The sequence below is a fragment of the Theropithecus gelada genome, chromosome 9, assembly GCF_003255815.1.
Source record: "Theropithecus gelada isolate Dixy chromosome 9, Tgel_1.0, whole genome shotgun sequence".
Taxonomy (NCBI): Eukaryota; Metazoa; Chordata; class Mammalia; order Primates; family Cercopithecidae; genus Theropithecus; species Theropithecus gelada.
The window spans coordinates 114,802,537-114,820,526 of NC_037677.1; positions in this window are offsets into that span (position 1 = coordinate 114,802,537).

A 17,990-nucleotide genomic window follows, 5' to 3' on the forward strand; every position below is an offset into this window, starting at 1 on the left:
GTGGAATCCTAAACTCCAGGTTCTTCTCAGAAATTTTTATGGCTTTTCCCAGGCAGCCGAGGAGAGGCTCGATTTACTTAGAGGAACTATTAAGCCTGGTGCAAATTAATTTTTGTTGCTCTACATCTTCTTTTTCAATTTTGTCAATTGCAGTGCCTGTCGTTGTGAAAAAATTAGTACCTTAGAACTGTCTAAACATAAATCTCATCTTCAATTTGTTAGCATTCAGCTGTGGTAAGAATAATTAGATGAAGTGTTTTTTAAGTATTATTTACAAATATGCTTTCAAAAGAATGATTGAAACAGGCATTTTCTTTAATGGGTTTAAAGACAGACAAATGAAATTAATCAGAAGAGTCTTGCCGTTCTTAATTTTATGGTTTGTGGCTGGGGGAGAGCAGCTTGCCACATCTCTGATACAGAGCAGTACTATGTGAGCGCGTCGTAGTGCCCTGCAGAGAAGGAAGAGGCGAAATAGGTCAGGATAAGATTTAGAATGCCTGTGGATCCCAGAGACAGGATGGAAATGATCCAGGGGTCACAGTGGACCAGACACAGAGTCACATATATAACCCTGGGTATAGATAAAGAAGTGAGGGGGTGGAGAGACATGCAGTACGAGATTGTAAAACTCCAAGTTTGGAATAAAACATCTGAGTTAAGTGTAAAACCCTAACAGTGGGCAGTTTTGTTTCTACCAATGAGAAGTGATGTGAGATACATCAAAGCAGAGACACAAAATTTACAGCAGGCTGAAAACCATCAGACAGGAGGAGGAACAGCAGTGGAGCAGTGCAGAGATGCAGGGCATAGGCTAGTTTAGGCTTCTCTAGAGACCAAGGAATGTCCCTCTTCCTGGGAGAGCCATTGCCAATGCAGATGTCATAACTTGGGCAGAGGACACGATCGTTTGTGCCAATTGGGTTAGCCTCTTCACCCTGATGTCCACAGGTGGGCTTTGCCCATCTTTCCAATTAGTCCCACACACTTCCTCTCTTGTTTTCTATGCTCCAGCCAAACTAGACTGGTCGCTGTTTCCCCAAAACCAGACTGGACGGAAAAAGCATCTTCCCACCTATCTCCAAGTGTACAAATTGTTCTAAAGGCCACTCCTCACACGAAGCCTTTTCTAAACTCCCTAGCCAGACTTTATCACTCCTTTGAAATTCCCTCCCACACCATAACTTTGAAGCTTCCTTTACTTTTTGCCTCCTAGACCTCGTATACCCAACATTTCCATGGCAAGAACTGACTTGTGACAAGTGCTTTGCATGCATTATTTAATTTTATTCCCCCAGCCATTATTCCCATCTTACAGATGAGGAAATTAAGGCACGGGGAAGTTAAGTAATTCTCTCCAAATAACACTAGTGAAATCAGCCAGGATTCAAACCATAAGCAAGTCAGCAAATGCCCGAGCTCTTCATCATAGCAACTTGACTATGTAAGAAATTGCCATGGCAAATTTGCAGCCTACCTTCTAACCATGTGTGGAATACCCTATGGCAGGCACCTTGAGTATCCACCTTATCCTTTGTCATAGTCCATTCAGCATGCTACAATAACTACCTTAAGACTGGGTAATTCACGAACAATAGAAATGTATTGCTCACAGTTCTTGAGTCTGGAAAGTCCCAAATCAATGCTCTAGCAGATTCAGTGTCTGGTGAGAGACCGTCCCTCATAGACAGTGTCTTCTGTGTGTCCTCGAGTGACGGAAGGGACAAGGTTCTCTGGGGCTTCTTTTACAGGAACATTAGTCCCATTCACAGGGTACAGTCCTTAGGACCTTATTACCTCCAAAAGCCCCACCTTTTAATACCATCACCTTGGTGATTAGGTTTCAACATATAAATTTCAGGAAGACACATTTAGACCATAGCACCTTTGGTTTTATTTTTTTAATTTATTTTTATTTTTATTTGTTTATTAGTTTATTTATATATTTAGACAGGGTCTCACTCTGTCACTCAGGCTGGAGTGCAGTGGTGTGGTCTCAGCTCACTGCAACTTCTGCCTCCCAGGTTCAAGCAATTCTCCTGCCTCAGTCTCCCAAATAGCTGGGACTACAGGCACCCACCACCATGCCCGGCTAATTTTTGTATTTTTAGTAGAGACGGGGTTTCACCATGTTGGCCAGGCTGGTCTCAAACTCTTGACTTCCAGTGATCTGCCTGCCTCAGCCTCCCAAAGCGCTGGGATTAAAGGCGTGAGTCACTGCGCCCGGCCGCACCCTTGGTTTTATTTGGCAAGCTCTTTTCCTTGTCCTGTTCCTGATGTTCTTGTTTACTGTAATGAACTGAATAGCATCCCCCTCAAAATGTGTGTCTGCATGGAACATCAGAATGTGATGGGAATGGGTCTTTGAAGATGGAATTAGATACCATGAGGTCATACAAGTTGGGGTGGGCCCTAAATCCAATGACTGGTGTCTTTATAAGAAGAGGAGAGGCCACGCAGAGAGACACAGGGAGAAGGCCATGTGACAACGGAGGCAGAGATTGGAAAGGGGCAGCCACACGCCTCGGGATGCCAAGGATCGCCAGGAACCCTAAAAAGCTAGGAAGGGGCAAGCAAGGATTCTTCCTTAGAGCCTTCAGAGGGAGCTCAGCTGTGCTAATGTCTTGGTCTCTAACTTTCACCTTCAAAACTAGAAGACAATAAATTTCCATTGTTTTACGCCACCCAGCTTGTGGTATTTTGTTACGGCAGCCTTAGGAAAGGTATACACTTGCTTTTTAACTTTGTGATCCCATTGAATCATTGCTAGTTGCCTTAATCTTCTTTTTCGAAGAAATAGGACAAACATTTATTGAAATAAAATTAAATTTCTACAAAAGCATCACAAGAAAATGGCTAGAGAGATTTTTCACTTAATTTAGATTTCATTTCTCACCTAATTTAGATTTTTCACTTAATTTTGACTTGAACTATGGAGCATGTGACTTAGGTGAGACTCGCTGTAGTGAAGCCTGGGATGGGACTTGACCAGTGTCTTTACTCTTCAGGGTAACCCAAACTGGGTGCCATGAGAGGCCAGTGTGACTGCCAGTGGGGAGTGGTGTGGCCTGCATTTCAAGAACAGACAGTGGTTTCAAAAACCTTGAACCCAAAAGTTATAGGTGTAAAGTGCCCCAGATCCATGCTGCTTTGTAATCAGCTGCGTCTCACCAGGGCAACTCTACCTGGTGCTCATGGGCCTGCATCAGCCTGGGTTAGCATTTCACCCATATTTACTCTCTGCCTAGGATGGTAAGAGCTTTGTGCTTGTCTCCTCCTCTTTCCGCTGTTTTCAGGCCACTGGAACCTTCTCACTTGCCTCTTCAGCACTTAGCATGATTCTTCCCACACAGTAGCCTCTCAGAAAACTTTGTTAAAATCAGATTTCCAGGAGGAAGGAAAAAGGTATTCCTCTTCTGTCCTGAAAAATATGTAATGCATTTGAGATGGAAGATTTTTAGAATAAACGTGCATCCTAGGGAACATCAAAAGGGAAACTGTGGGCCGTGTCCAGCACAGTCCTGCCTGGCCACTCATCAGACAGGTGACAGGCCCTGAAACCCCTCTGGTTTTCAACATCCTCTCCTATAAAGTGAAAGGTTTGTAAAATGTAGTCTCAAAGGGTATTCCTAGTTCTGAATGCTGAGACAAAACTAACCAACCTCTTTCTAATAGAATCTTATGTAAACTTTTCAGTTGGATGTGGGGTGTTTTTGTTTTGTTTTGTTTTTACAATTTGAATTATTTAACTTTTCCCCTCAAGCATAGGCAGCTGATGCCCCAAAGGATTTGAATCATGTTTACACAAACATGAAGCAAATTTTTATAATTTTGGGTAAATGTAGCATTTCGAAATTGGGAAATATTTTCCTTTTGGTGAGTAAAAAGATTTTTATTCTCAGTCCTGCATCATAAATTAGATGATGGAGTATAATCCAGTACAGAGGTTCAGAAGATGCTCAGAGGACATTGAATAATAGCTTTTCAACTACATTAGGGAAATCCCCAGGGTTGAGAAACCTTGAACTTGGCTGAGTTTGGATTTTGGACATTTATTTGACCATATTTATTGTAAACAAATCAAGATAATGCAAATGAATTATTCCCTTGTGAAGTTTTGTTGTTTAAACAAAAAGGAAATATTTCTTTCTAAATAAATGATCTGTCACCACTTTGTACAAGTCTCTTCTTCTCAACCCATCCTATACTCCATTGCAGGATTCATCTTTCTAAGGTGCTTCCTTCTGTGAGTTGCTCCTTCCCTTCACTGACCATTAGGAGCTCTCCTTCCTTGCCAACTAAAGTCCCTGTCTCACCTGTCGTTTCTCTTGGGCCCCCTTTTTCACCATGTCCTTCTAAAACCCTCTTATTAATGGTGATCCTAGAGGCATTTCCATTGATTGTCTCTCAAAAATAAAGTGGAGATCCACCTGCTTTTCCTCCTTTCTCCTCCTTGGCTAAAATATCTTTCCCCTTCTACATCTCTGGCCTACTTCATAGGGCCAACTGAGTCCAAAAATAACTGAAGCAGTAGCATGTCTTTACCACCCAGTTAGTACCTCCTCATCTTCTCATCTCTAGGTCTGGCCTCCTCAACTGAATTGGAAGCTTCTTGAAGGCAAAGACTGAATCTTCTTGACCCCAGCAGTTGCCTTAGTCAGAGGTGATGGGGCAACAGGTAATTCCTGAGAATGAACAAGAAAGCCAGACCTTCACTTAGGTGGGGAAATGGTTTCTCCATGCCGTAGTGTCTTGGATCTATTGGGCTTTTCCCCATACCATTTCCCCAACTAGGCCAAGGTCTGGCTTTCCTATTCATTCTCAGGAATTACCTGCTGCCCATCACCTCTGTATAAGGCAACTTCTGGGGTCAAGAAGACTCATCCTCTGCCTTCAAGAAGCTTCCAATCCAGTTGAGGAGGCCAGACCTAGTGATGAGAAGATGAGGAGGTGCTAAGTGGGTGGTAAAGACATGTTACTGCTTCAGTTATTTTGGGAGTAATTACTGAGCACCTCAATTAACTCAGGATCATACTCTGCCAGGCTTCAACTCCTTACTCTCAAACATTTCCTTTCTTACCATGATTTTATAAAAGATATCTCCTATTTTAATGTATTATTTGCTTCACTCTCCTGTTTAGTAGATTCTGTATTTGAATCTCTTAAATCTGCACAACAACCTAACTAAACTGCCACATCTCCAAGAGAAAGCCCTATAACTAGTTAGTTCCTCTATGCTCTCTGCCACTTGTGGAACTATTCAGGCAGATGGTTGAGATTCAGGCCCAAGGAATTTTTCCATCATGTGAGACTTTTTTGTGCCCAGGAAAAATTCAGCTACAAAGTACTTTGTCTGTAATTCAGGGTCAGAAGAGGTATCATCTCATTTCATCATGACATGTTCCTCAAAATGATTCCCATGTTTCAGCGTGCTACACATGTGAAGGCAGGTAGGGAAACACTGCAGGGTTTGGCCTCCATTGCACAGAAGGAATCTGAAATTCAAAGAAGATGCTATTTCTCCAGCTTGGGTCCAGATGAGGATTCAGAATATAACTCAAGACTTTCAAAAGATGATTCATGGGTTGGAGGAATTACAGTGTGGTATTTTTGAAGTGGGTAGAGAAGCAGTAAATTCCCATCATCTCATTGATTCCAAACTAGTATTCTCATGGTTAGAACCTGGAAACATGATAGCAGGTAAATTATTCTCTTTTTAGATGATAGAGAAGAAAGCCTTCTGAAAATATTAGTTTTCAATATTTTCAATAAAAGACAATTATTTATTTCACAGTAGGAAAACAAATATAGCAATTGCTCAGTATAAATTTTTAGTAGAGCCTATGTTATACTCTGATTTTTACAGTACCATTTCCCTTTCTGTAAAACTGGAATAAGGTTATTTGCCTTACCTCCTTTATAAGATTCCTAGTAGGATCAAATAGGATAACAGATGAGGAATTACTTAAGAAAGTATAAAGAACTCTAAATATAAGGGAGCATTGTTTTTATTTAGTAAGGGTTTTAAACAGTCTTAATGATTGAAGAGCTCTTTAAAAGAATTTGCTGAGTGTTTATCTCCATCCCTCACATCTAATTTTGTTTTATTTTGGCTGTGTTTGTTTTCCTTCTGTGCAATCTGCATCTTTGAAATTATTATTGAAAGCAAAATATTTATTCTTTTTAAATATAAAGATAAGTGAGAACTTCAGCTTCTAGAAAGATGAAGCAGATGTACTTTTCCCTATTTTTTTCTTCTAAATACAACTAAAAATCCTGAGCGTTATATACAAAACAAATATCAGAAGGCTCTGAAAGGTGGATGGGGAGAGACGAAGATGGGCCAGGAGCCAGGAGACCTGAAGAACAACACAATGATAAGCTATATGGATTTTCTTTTTGACTCATGTATCCCAGACTGAGTGCTGGAAAAGCCAGCAACCTAGAAATGCAAATGGGTACAGACAAAAAAAGTCTTAGCAAAAACCTGCTCTCTCTAGCAAATGGACAAGGTAAGGGGTGGCCTACCAAGGAAGAACACTTTTGGTGAACAATCACTCTGCTACAGTATCACAGAAAACATGGAAGTCCAGGTTGACCACTTGGCCTTTGCTGTCATGGATGGGGATGGGGCCAATTCCCACCAGGCTGTAAGGAAACACCCCAAATCCACCCCCATCCCCACTGGAGTGGTGTTAGAGACGTCTATGTAGCTGGGACTTTCATCTCTGCCAGGTGATAAGGAGCTCCCCCACCCCCAACCCCACCATGTCCATGTGAAATCAGTGAAGGCCATATGGGAAGCCTGAGCTTTAGCCCTCACTTAAGAGTAATGAAATGCCCCTATTCCCTGACTCCATTGGAGTGTTATCAGAGGGGACCTGAAGAACCAGGAATTGGAGGGCACCCCTCCCTGGGGTGTCAATAATGGCCTAACGAGGAACGACAACTCTCACACACACTAGCAATAACAAGGAACCCCCTCCCCTCCAAGTTGGGTATCAACAGAGGCCAAGAGGGAACTGGATTTCCACCCCTACCTGGCCAATAGGAGGTGATGCCCTCTCTTCAAAATCAGAATGATCTCAAACTGAATGAAAAAAGTCAATTAAATGCCTACACTGAGGTGACAAAGATATTCAAATTATCTGACTAAGATTTTAAAGCAGCCATGATGAGAATGTTTTGCTGAGCAATTATGAGCAACATGAAATGAATAAAAGAATACAGTCTCAGCCAAGCAATACAAAAGAAATATAAAGAAAAACCAGATGAGAATTTCATAACTAAAAATATAATAACAAATGTAAAACTCTATAGATAAGCACAAAAGCAAAATGAAGGGAAGAGAGGAAAGAATCAATGGATTTGAAGATAGAACAATAGGATTACCTCATCTGAACAAAGGAGAAAAATTAGACAGAAAATAAATGAGCATAGCTTCAGAGTCCTGTGGAACATTTATAAAAGATCTAATATTTGTGCCATTGGAATTCCAGAAAGACAGGAAAAAGAGAGTAAAGTTAAAAGAAAAAAAAAAAAAAACTGAAAGAGTGACTGACTGAAAACATCCCAAATTTGGCTAAACACATAAATTTTATGATCAAGAAACAGAGTGAACTCAAAACAGAAAAGGCCCAAAGAAATCTGCATCAAGACACATCATAGTCACATTTCTTAAAACTAATGACAGATTTTAAAATCCTGAAAGCAATGAGAGAGAAACAACACCTTACCTATAGGAGGAAAACAATGCTAGTGGCAATGAAATTTTTACCACAGACCATGGAGACCTAGAAGGAAGTGGCATAACCTTGTTCAACTGCTGAAAGAAAACAACTGTCAACACAGAATCCTATATGCAGAAAAAATACTCTTCAGGAATGAAGGGAAAATCAAAACATTTTCAGATGGAGAAAAACTAAGAGAATTTGTTGCCAGCAGACCTACCCTAAAAGAATAGCTAACAGAAGTTTTCTAAACAGAAAGAAAATGATAAAGAAGGACTCTTAGACTATCAGCAAGAAGGAAAGATTATGAAATCAAAAATATGGGAGACTTTATTTCTCTTTTTAAGTCTTTTAAGTTATGTTTGATGATTGGAGCAAAAATTGTAATACTGTCTAGTGTGGTCCCAAAGATACTAAAGAAAATATTTAATTTTATTATATGGGGAAGGATAAATGGACATAAGGGGAAACAATGTTTCTACATGTCACTTAAACTGTAAAAAGATCACACGGGTAGACTGATAATTTATATGTATATAATATAATATCTGGAGCGACCACTTAAGCAGCCATAAAAAGAGCTATATTAAAAACACTCAGATAAATCAAAATGGAATTCCAAAAACTGTTCAAGTGAACCACAGGAAGTCAGGAAACAGAAAACAAAAAAGAAAAACAGTGGGAGAATCAGAAATAAAATAAAATAAAATGGCAAATGTAATACGTAATAAGCCAATAATAATTTTTTTTTGTTGTTTTGTTTTGTTTTTTTTTTTTTTGAGACGGAGTCTCGCGCTGTGTCACCCAGGCTGGAGTGCAGTGGCGCGATCTCGGCTCACTGCAAGCTCCGCCTCCCAGGTTCACGCCATTCTCCTGCCTCAGCCTCCGAGTAGCTGGGACTACAGGCGCCCGCCACCACGCCCGGCTAGTTTTTTGTATTTTTTTAGTAGAGACGGGGTTTCACCATGTTAGCCAGGATGGTCTCGATCTCCTGACCTCGTGATCCACCCGCCTCGGCCTCCCAAAGTGCTGGGATTACAGGCTTGAGCCACCGCGCCCGGCCACCAATAATAATTTTGAATGTAAATGGTGTACATACACCAATTAAAAGACCTAGACATTGGCAAAGTAGATTTAAAAATATCACCCAAGTGTATTTTGTCCATAAGAAATTTACTTCAAATATAACAAAGTAGGTAAGTTGAAAGTAAAAGGATGGAAAAGGATATCTTATGCAAATATTAAACAAAGAAAATCAGAGTGAAGAAAATTACCAGTGACAGAGAGGGACATTGTATAACAATGAAAAAGTCAATCTACTAAAAAGACATAGTAATCCTAAATGTGTATGCAGCGAACAACAGAGCTGCAATATGTAAAGTAAAAGCTTATAGAACTGAAAGGAGAACTAGGCAAATCCATAATTGTCGTTGGACATTAACACGTCTCTCAATAATTTATAAAACAACTAGGCAGAAAATTAGCAAGGATATAGAAGAATTCAACAACACCATCATCTGTCAGGATCTAACAAATATTTAGAGAACATTTCACCAAACATTAGCAGAATTCCCATTCTTTTCAAGTGCCCATGGAACATATGCCAAAATAGACTACATTCTGGGCCATAAAACAAACAAATTTAAAAGGTTGAAATCAAACAGAGGGTGTTCTCTGACCAGTAGAGATCAATAACAGAGAAATGAAAAGAAAAATGTCTAAATACATGGAAACAAAATACACATTTCCAAATCACCCATGGGTCAAAACGGTTATCTTATGGGAAGTCAACAAATACATAGGACTAAATAACAGAAAAATACAGTGTATCAAAATTTGTGGGACCAGATAAAGTAGAACTGAGAGGGAAATTTCTAGTACTAAATGCCTACTTTAGAAGAGTCTCAAATCACACTTTGGGAGGCTGAGGCTAGTGGATCACCTGAGGTCAGGAGTTCGAGACCAGCTCTGACCAATATGGTGAAACACAACCTCTATTAAAAATACAAAAATTAGCCGGGCATGGTGGCGTGAGACTGTAGTTCCAGTTACTTGGGAGGCTGAGACAGGAGAATTGCTTGAACCCGGGAGGCACAGGTTGTAGTGAGCCAAGATAATACCAACCACTGCACTCCATCCTGGGTGACACAGTGAGACTCTATCTCAAAAAAAAAAAAAAAAAAAAAAAAGAAGAGTCTCAAATCAATAATCTAAGCTTCCATCTCAAGGACCTAGAAGAAGAGCAAATAAACCCAAAGCAAGCAAAGACAAGAATAGAAATCAATGAAATTGAAAACAGAAAAACAATAGAGAAAAATCAATGAGACAAGGAGCTGACTCTCTAAGAGATAAATAAAACTGACAAACTTATAGCAAGGTTGACAACAAAGAGAAAGAGAAGACACAAATTACCAGTATCAGGAATAAAACATGGAATATAGCTCTATAGATCCTGAAAACATCTAAAGGGTAATAAGGGAATACAGCAACAACATTGCATACATAAATGTCACAATTCAGATGAAACAGACCAATTACTTGAAAAAACAAGCATACTACAATTCACCCAATATGAAATAGATAATTTAAATAGCTCTGTAACTATTAAGGAAATTGAACTCATAATTTTAAAATTCTCAAAAGAGAAGTCTCCAACCCAGATGGTTTCACTGGAAAATTCTGCCAAATGTTTTAAGTATTAACATCCACTCTACACAATATCTTTTAAATAATAGAAAAGAATGAAATGCTTCCCAATTTATTTTACAAAGGTAATATTAATCTTATAGCAAAACCAAAGACAGTACAATAAAATGAAAACTATAGACTAATATTCTTCACAAGATACAAAAATCCTTAATAAAATATTTACAAATAGAATTCAGCAACATGTAAAAAGAATTATACACCATGATCAAATGGAAATAATTTCAAGGACACAAGGCAGGTTCACTATTTGAATGTCAATCAATGTAATTTATTATGACAGAAAAATCACTTGATCATATTAGTTGATGCAGAAAAAGCATTTCACAAAATTCAACACCCATTAATAATAAAAATAAAACTCTCAAAACAATAGAAATCAAGGAGACATCTTCAACTTCATAAAGAGCATCAGTAAAAAAACTTACAGTTGTTATATTTAATGGTGAAAGACTGAATGCAAGTCAAGGATGTCCACTTTCACTGCTCTTATTCAACATAGTGTTGGAATTGCTAGCCAGTGGAATAAGGCAAGAAAAGAAAAACAAAAGGCAAACAAATTGGGAAAAATAAAATGGTCCCTATTTGCAGGTGACATAATTGTCTACATAGAAAATTTCAAGGAATCTACAAAAAAACTCCTAGAACTAATACAGGAGTTCAGCAAGTTTACAGGATACCAAATAAATATGGAAAAATCTATTATAGTTTTATGTATCAGCAATGAACAACAGCAAAATTAAAAATACAATGCCATTTACTTCTATTTCAAAAAATAAAATACTTCATTGTTAATCAAAATGAAACATGTACAGGACTTGTATACTGAAAGTTACACAATGCTGATGAAAAAAATCAAAGGTCTAAATAAATGGTATAACATATTCCATGCATGGACTGAAATATTCACCATAACAAAAATGTCAATTCGACCCAAACTGATATGCAGGTTTATCATAATTCATATTAAAATCTCAGCAGGACTTTTAAAGATATAGAAAAGATTATTCTAAAGTCTATATGGAAAGGCATAGGGACTACAATAGCTAACAAATTTGAAAGAGAAAAAATAATCTGGAAGAATCAACGTACTAGATATCAAGATTGTTTATCTAGCTACCATAATCAAGACTGTCATATATGCAGAGGGATAGATGTTCAATGGAACAGTATGGAGAACCAAGAAATAGGCCCACACAAATATATTCAACTGATTTTCGACAAAGGTGAAAAAGCCAATTCAATGGATGAAAGATAGTCTTTTCAACGAAGGGTACTGCAGCAGCTGGATAACCATAGGGGGAAAGTAATCTTGAGCTAACCCTCACACCTTATCCAAAAGTTAACTCAAAATGAGTCACTAACTTAAGTATAAAAGATAAAACCAGGCCAGACATGGTGGCTCATGCCTATAATCTTGACACTTTGGGAGGCCAAGGTGGGAGAATTGCTTGAGATTAGCCCAGACAACATAGGGAGACACCACCTTTACCCCCAAAAAAATCTAGAAAAAAATTAACTGTATGTGGTGCTGCACACCTATGGTCCCAGCTACTCAGGAGGCTGAGGTGGGAGAATTGCTTGAGCCCAGGAGGTTGAGGTTGCAGTGGGCTGTGATCATGCCACTGCACTCCAGCCTAGGCAACAAAGCAAGATCCTGTCTCAAAAATTAAAAACTTAAAACTAAAAATCAAAATGTATTTTGAGGGGTTTTTTCTTATGGAAAAAATTGAGAAAATCTTCAGAATTTAGAGTAGGTAAAGTTATTAGACTTGTCACCAAAATCACATTCCACAAAAGAAAAATTGGATAAATTATACTTCATTGAATTAAAAACTTTTGCTCTGCAAAAGATCATGTTCAAAGAATAAAAGACAAGCTACAGAGTGGGAGAAAATATTTGCAAACCACATATCTAACAAAGGACTAATACCTAGAATATATAAAGTACTCTTAAAACTCAAGAGTGGGAAAGCTAGCAATCAAAATAGAAAATGGGCAAAAGCCATGAATAGACTTCACTGACGAGCATATACAGATAGAAAATGCTAAAATTAAAATATAACAACACCAAATGCTGGAGATTATGTGAAGAAATTGGGTCACTCATACGTTGCTGATGGGAATGCTAAATGGTACAACAATTCAACCATTGTGAAAAACCATTTGGCAGTTTCTTTTAAAAAAGGAAACACACACTACCATCTTCAGCAATTACACTCCTGAGAATTTACAACAGAGAAATGAAAACTTAGATTCACACTAAAACCTGTCAGTAAATGTTTATAGCAGTTTTATTTGTAATAGCCAAAAACTGAAAACAACCCAGATATTCTTCAACAGGTAAACTGTGGTTCATCCATTTCATGGACTGTTACTCAGCAATAAAAAGTAACAAACTCATAAAACACAACAATCCAGATGAATTGCCAGAGAATTGTGTTTAGTGAAAAAATCCAGTCCCAAAAGATTACATACTCTATGATTTCCCTCGGGTAACACTCTTGATGACAAAATTATAAAAATAGAGACCAGTTGAGTAGTTCCCAAGGGTTAAGGAGGGGTGGAATGGGAGGGAGATGGGTGTGGCTATAGAAGGGCAACGTGAGGTACCCTTGCAGTGATAAAAATGTCCTGTATCTTGACTTTATCAATGTCAATATCCTGTTTGTGAAATGGTACTATAGTTTTGCAAACTGTTCTCATTGGGGGGAACTGGGTGAAGGGTACAAGATATCTATATGACTTTTTACAATTTCATTTGAATCTAGAATTATCTCAAAATTAAAAGTTTAATTTTTAAAAATACAGGAAAGGGCTGATAAAGCGGTAAGACAGAAGAATGATATTTGAGTAATAAACCAATTAAAACCCAACAACTTTAAAAAATGAAAGGAAGCATCAGAGAAGAAATCATGAAAACAGAGGAGATCGAAACGCTAATAATAATATTCCATTTCAGACGTTCTTTGAGTGTCCACGACTTGCTGGGAGTCATTATACGTTAGCTATTAGGACTTATTAATCACAAAATATTGCTACCCCTTCTGTTCTTTTTACTTTACCCTCCGTCTCGGTGGCCTGCTGTGATTGCTATAAACACTTCTGAGTTATTAAATCTACAGATGTTATTGTAAGAACATGAAGACTTGTACAATACAATGATCAATTAAATTTATAGACAGCATTTACCCTAAGTAGAAATAAAATCTGAGGAAAAACATACTTCAAAGTTGCTGGGTGTGGTGGCTCATGCATGTAATCCCAGTACTTTGGAAGGCCAAGGCAGGCAGATCACAAGGTCAGGAGATTGAGACCATCCTGGCTAACAGGGTGAAACCCCGTCTCTACTAAAAATACAAAAAAAAATTAGCCTGGCATGGTGGCACATTTCTGTAGTCCCAGCTACTTGGGAGACTGAGGCAGGAGAATCACTTGAACCCAGGAGGCAGAGGTTGCAGTGAGCCAAGATCGCGCCACTGCACTCCAGCCTGGGCGACAGAGCGAGACTTAGTCTAAATAAATAAATAAATACTTCAAAGCATTGAAAGATAATAATTCTGATGTAGCTGATTATGATACATTGAAGTGAAGCTTTTATCGCCCTCCTCACCTCCAGAAGTAGAGTTGTTGTTCCCCTCTCTTAAATCCAGATGGCCTCTATGACTGCTTCAACCAACAAAGGGATGTCATGCCATCATTTATCTGCATTGGCCTTCCTTCCAACTGATGAAATTCTGGGAGCTGTCTAATGAACTAAAGCTGCATTTGCCTGAAGAAGACAACAAAGATACAAACTGGCTGGAAAATAATTATGTGTGTGGTAGGATAAGAAGTGACTTTCCCAATGATGTTACTGTCCCATCACCTGTATTGTTTCTGCCAGATCTGTGGCTTGTATACAAGAACACAGGGAATGGATTTCCACATGCGTGGATACATACATACAAAACAACATAGAAGCATAGAACAAAAAATGGGAAAATGTAATAGGGAAGTTTCATGTCAGTGTATATCGAATCACAGAAGAATTTCAAAAAGAGCAGTGCTACATAGAAAATGAATGGGAACATATTTTCTGAGGATCCATGCCCTAAAGAGGAAAAAGCAGCTATTCATCAAGATATAAGCCTTCAAAATATTGTCAATGATTATGAATGTCAGCCAGCTTTTATGGACTGCCTCTGAAATTAATTGCCCATAACCTATCCTTGTAATGTACTTTTGCATATGTCAAATTTTCTTTTCAGTTTTTTGGGGAAAGGGGTGGTGTTATTTTCTTGTTCCCCCCACCCACTATTTTAAATTGTTGGCATTATTTTTTATAACCCACTATGCTATGTATTTCATCCTGGCATTATTTCCAATACTAGAGGTTTAAAATGTATAACGACTTTTAGAGTTCTACTTTGCTTTATGCAATTTTTGCAAATTTGACTCCATGAAAGTGCATCATCATGATATTGACTTTGTGTATAAACATTATGTATGTGCGCAAAAATATTGAAACTCTTCCAGATGAAGAGTTGACTTTTTTGTACATCTGCATTTGTGAAAGATGAAATTTCTCTATGTCTCAGCTCTTTAGATGACTGCATATGAGGTAGTGATTCCTCGTGGTTTTTGATCTTGTCAAAAGACTTAGCTTGTTTGTCAAGGTATTTCAGATGACTGCAGTTACAAAGCTGGGTGTAATTGGGTTTTTACATTTTCCTTTTGACCTATTCCTTTACGAATATGGTTCATCTGCTCGCAACTATTACATCCATGTGACTGTCTTTAGTACTCGAGTATTTATGCTTGCAAAAATATATGTTATTATTGCCTATTTTACTTTTTAAGTGGTGTATAAAGTGTTGTCATGTTTTACATTTTTCTCAAATAAAGCCCCTTTTAAAAATGTAAATAAATGTATTTTAAAGAAATTTTTATTTTTCTGAATTATATTTCTGGAATTTTGATCTTTCAGGATTCTAATATTTGGGATTATGGAGTTTGGAGTGATATTTTCCAGGATTATGACCCAAACTTGGTGTAAAGGGATTGAGAAAGTAACGTCCCGAGAGCAGCGGTCCCCAGTTCAAACTCATTAATTTACTCATTCAACAAATGCTCACCTATCTTAAGAAAGAGACAGGCCCTGAGGGTTGAAGCGGACAGCAAGTCAGGTACATGCCCTGATTGCTTGGAACATACAACTTGTGGGGAGACCAACATCAACCCATCAACCCCAGGCGTAAATGTAAAATCCTACGTGTGGGAAGTGTCTCTGACCAGAGATAGCCTGTGCCACAGACAAGCCACAGTATCTGAGGCAGCCAGAGAGGCAGAAGCACTGAAGACTTACCTCAAAATAACCATTGCATGTGGCTCATTGGGTGCATGAGCAGACTGCTGGGACCAGAAACTGATCGCAGTAGACCGAGGACTACGTGGAAAGGGGAAAAATGGAGACAATAAGTTGAGACATCTCTTTTTTTTTCTTTTTTTGAGATGGAGGTTTTTGCTCTTGTTGCCCAGGCTGGAGTGCAGTGGCGCGATCTCAGCTCACTGTAACCTCTGCCTCCTGGGTTCAAGCAATTATCCTGCCTCAGCCTCCTGAGTTGCTGGGATTACAGGTATCTGCCACCATACCCAGCTAATGTTTTGTATTTTTAATAGAGATGGGGTTTCATTATGTTGGCCAGGCTGGTCTCGAACTCCTGACCTCAGGTGATCCACCCGCCTCAGCCTCCCAAGGCTCATCTCTTAAAGAGGTTTGGTAGTTGAGAGAGAGGGGATGGTAGCTGGTGGCGGGGTGGGAATTCAGGAAGGATTATTTTTATTCTGTGAGATTTGCATGTATTTAAAACCCAATAGACAGGATCCATTTGATAAAATGTTGAATATATGAGAGGAAATGGATATCAGTCAATAGCGTACATTTGCTCAGAGGACAGGAGGAAGATGGAATCAAAAGCACAGGGGTAGGACAGTGTTTTCAACAGGAGGAGAGATGGCTTGAATTATTATAAAACAGAAAAGGAGGTGAAAGGAGAGAACGGATGTGGGTACATTTATATGTGTGGATTGTGAGAAATGGGTAATTCTCAGCTGAAGGTGTCTACTTTTTCTGTGAAGTAAGAAGTAGCATGGAGAGGGTTCAGGGGTATTTGCAGTGGGAGATTTGCAATCTTACCTGAGTGACAGAAGCCACTCCAGCTGTTTAAACAGAGATAATTTAATATAAAGAATTGTTCATAAGACCAAAGCTTATTAACTAGATAACTGAGAGATACAAAAAGATCATTCTAAGGCATCAGACAGCCATGAACTATTCCTTTGAAGAGATAGACCACAATTTATCCAACGATTATTTAATGGTGAACATTTTGGTGATTTCTGATTTCTCGCTGTTCTACGTGAGGCATCTGTACACATCTTTGTGTATACTAGCTCTTCTGTACTCACAATATTTCCCTAGAAAAAAAAAATGACTCAGAATTGTTGGGTCAACAGGCATAACTTAAGAAAAAGTATGATGGTCTCTGGAGTAGGAAAATGACTGCAAGAAGCACAACTGAATTCATATCTGGTTGACTGGTGGATGGGGTCACTGGGAGCGCTAAGCAGGAGGAAATTTTGCTCTTGATCCTTGGTAGGGGAGGACAATGGGCAGGGATTCATCTGTCCCAAGATTTAGCACCTTGGCTAAGTCCCATAACTGGTGTCTGAGTCTCACAGACGGGTGCTGAGGGTCAGGGGTCTTCCCCATATGTATTAGGCTGTTTTCACACTTCTGATGAAGACATACCCAAGACTGGGTAAATGACAAAGAAACAGAAGTTTAATGGACTTATAGTTCCTCATGGCTGGGGAGGCCTCACAATCACGGCAGAAGGCAAGGAGGAACAAGTCACATCTTACATGGATGGCAGCAGACAAAAAGAGAGCTTCTGCAGGGAAACTCCCATTTTTAAAACCATTAGATCTCGTGAGACTCATTTACTATCACAACAGTGCAGGAAAGACTTGCCCCCCTAATTCAATCACCTCCCACCAGATTCTCCCACGACAGGTGGGAGTTGTGGGAGTTACAATCCAAGATGAGATTTGGGTGAAGACACAGTCAAACCATATCACCATGTGTCAGCAGGACTTGAACCCATGTTGTCAGCATTTGGAGGAGCCCGAGAATCACAGCTCTGCTTCAGCCTCTGAGATGGCCCCTTTGGAACCATCTAGAATAAGTGCTCTAGCCTGGAAATCCATGTTGTCACTATGAGTCCTGGCAGTGGAGAACAGTGATGAATTTCCCCTTCAGAGTGACCCCTGGGGAGGGGAGCCAGAGTGGACTGCCTGTGTCTGTGTGTGGGAGCTCGTTCAAGAACCCTCTGAGGTCCCCCGGATGGAGCTGTACACTGAGGGACCCCAGGTATTATGTAGGTGGGGCAGGAGCAAGGGCGTGTGTGGTTTATTCATTAGCGTCGGGCCATTTACTCCCTCAAGCTGGTAAAGCCTGAGAAAATTAAGGCTCATGTTTTTATTTTTTTTTAATTACTATTACAAAGTATT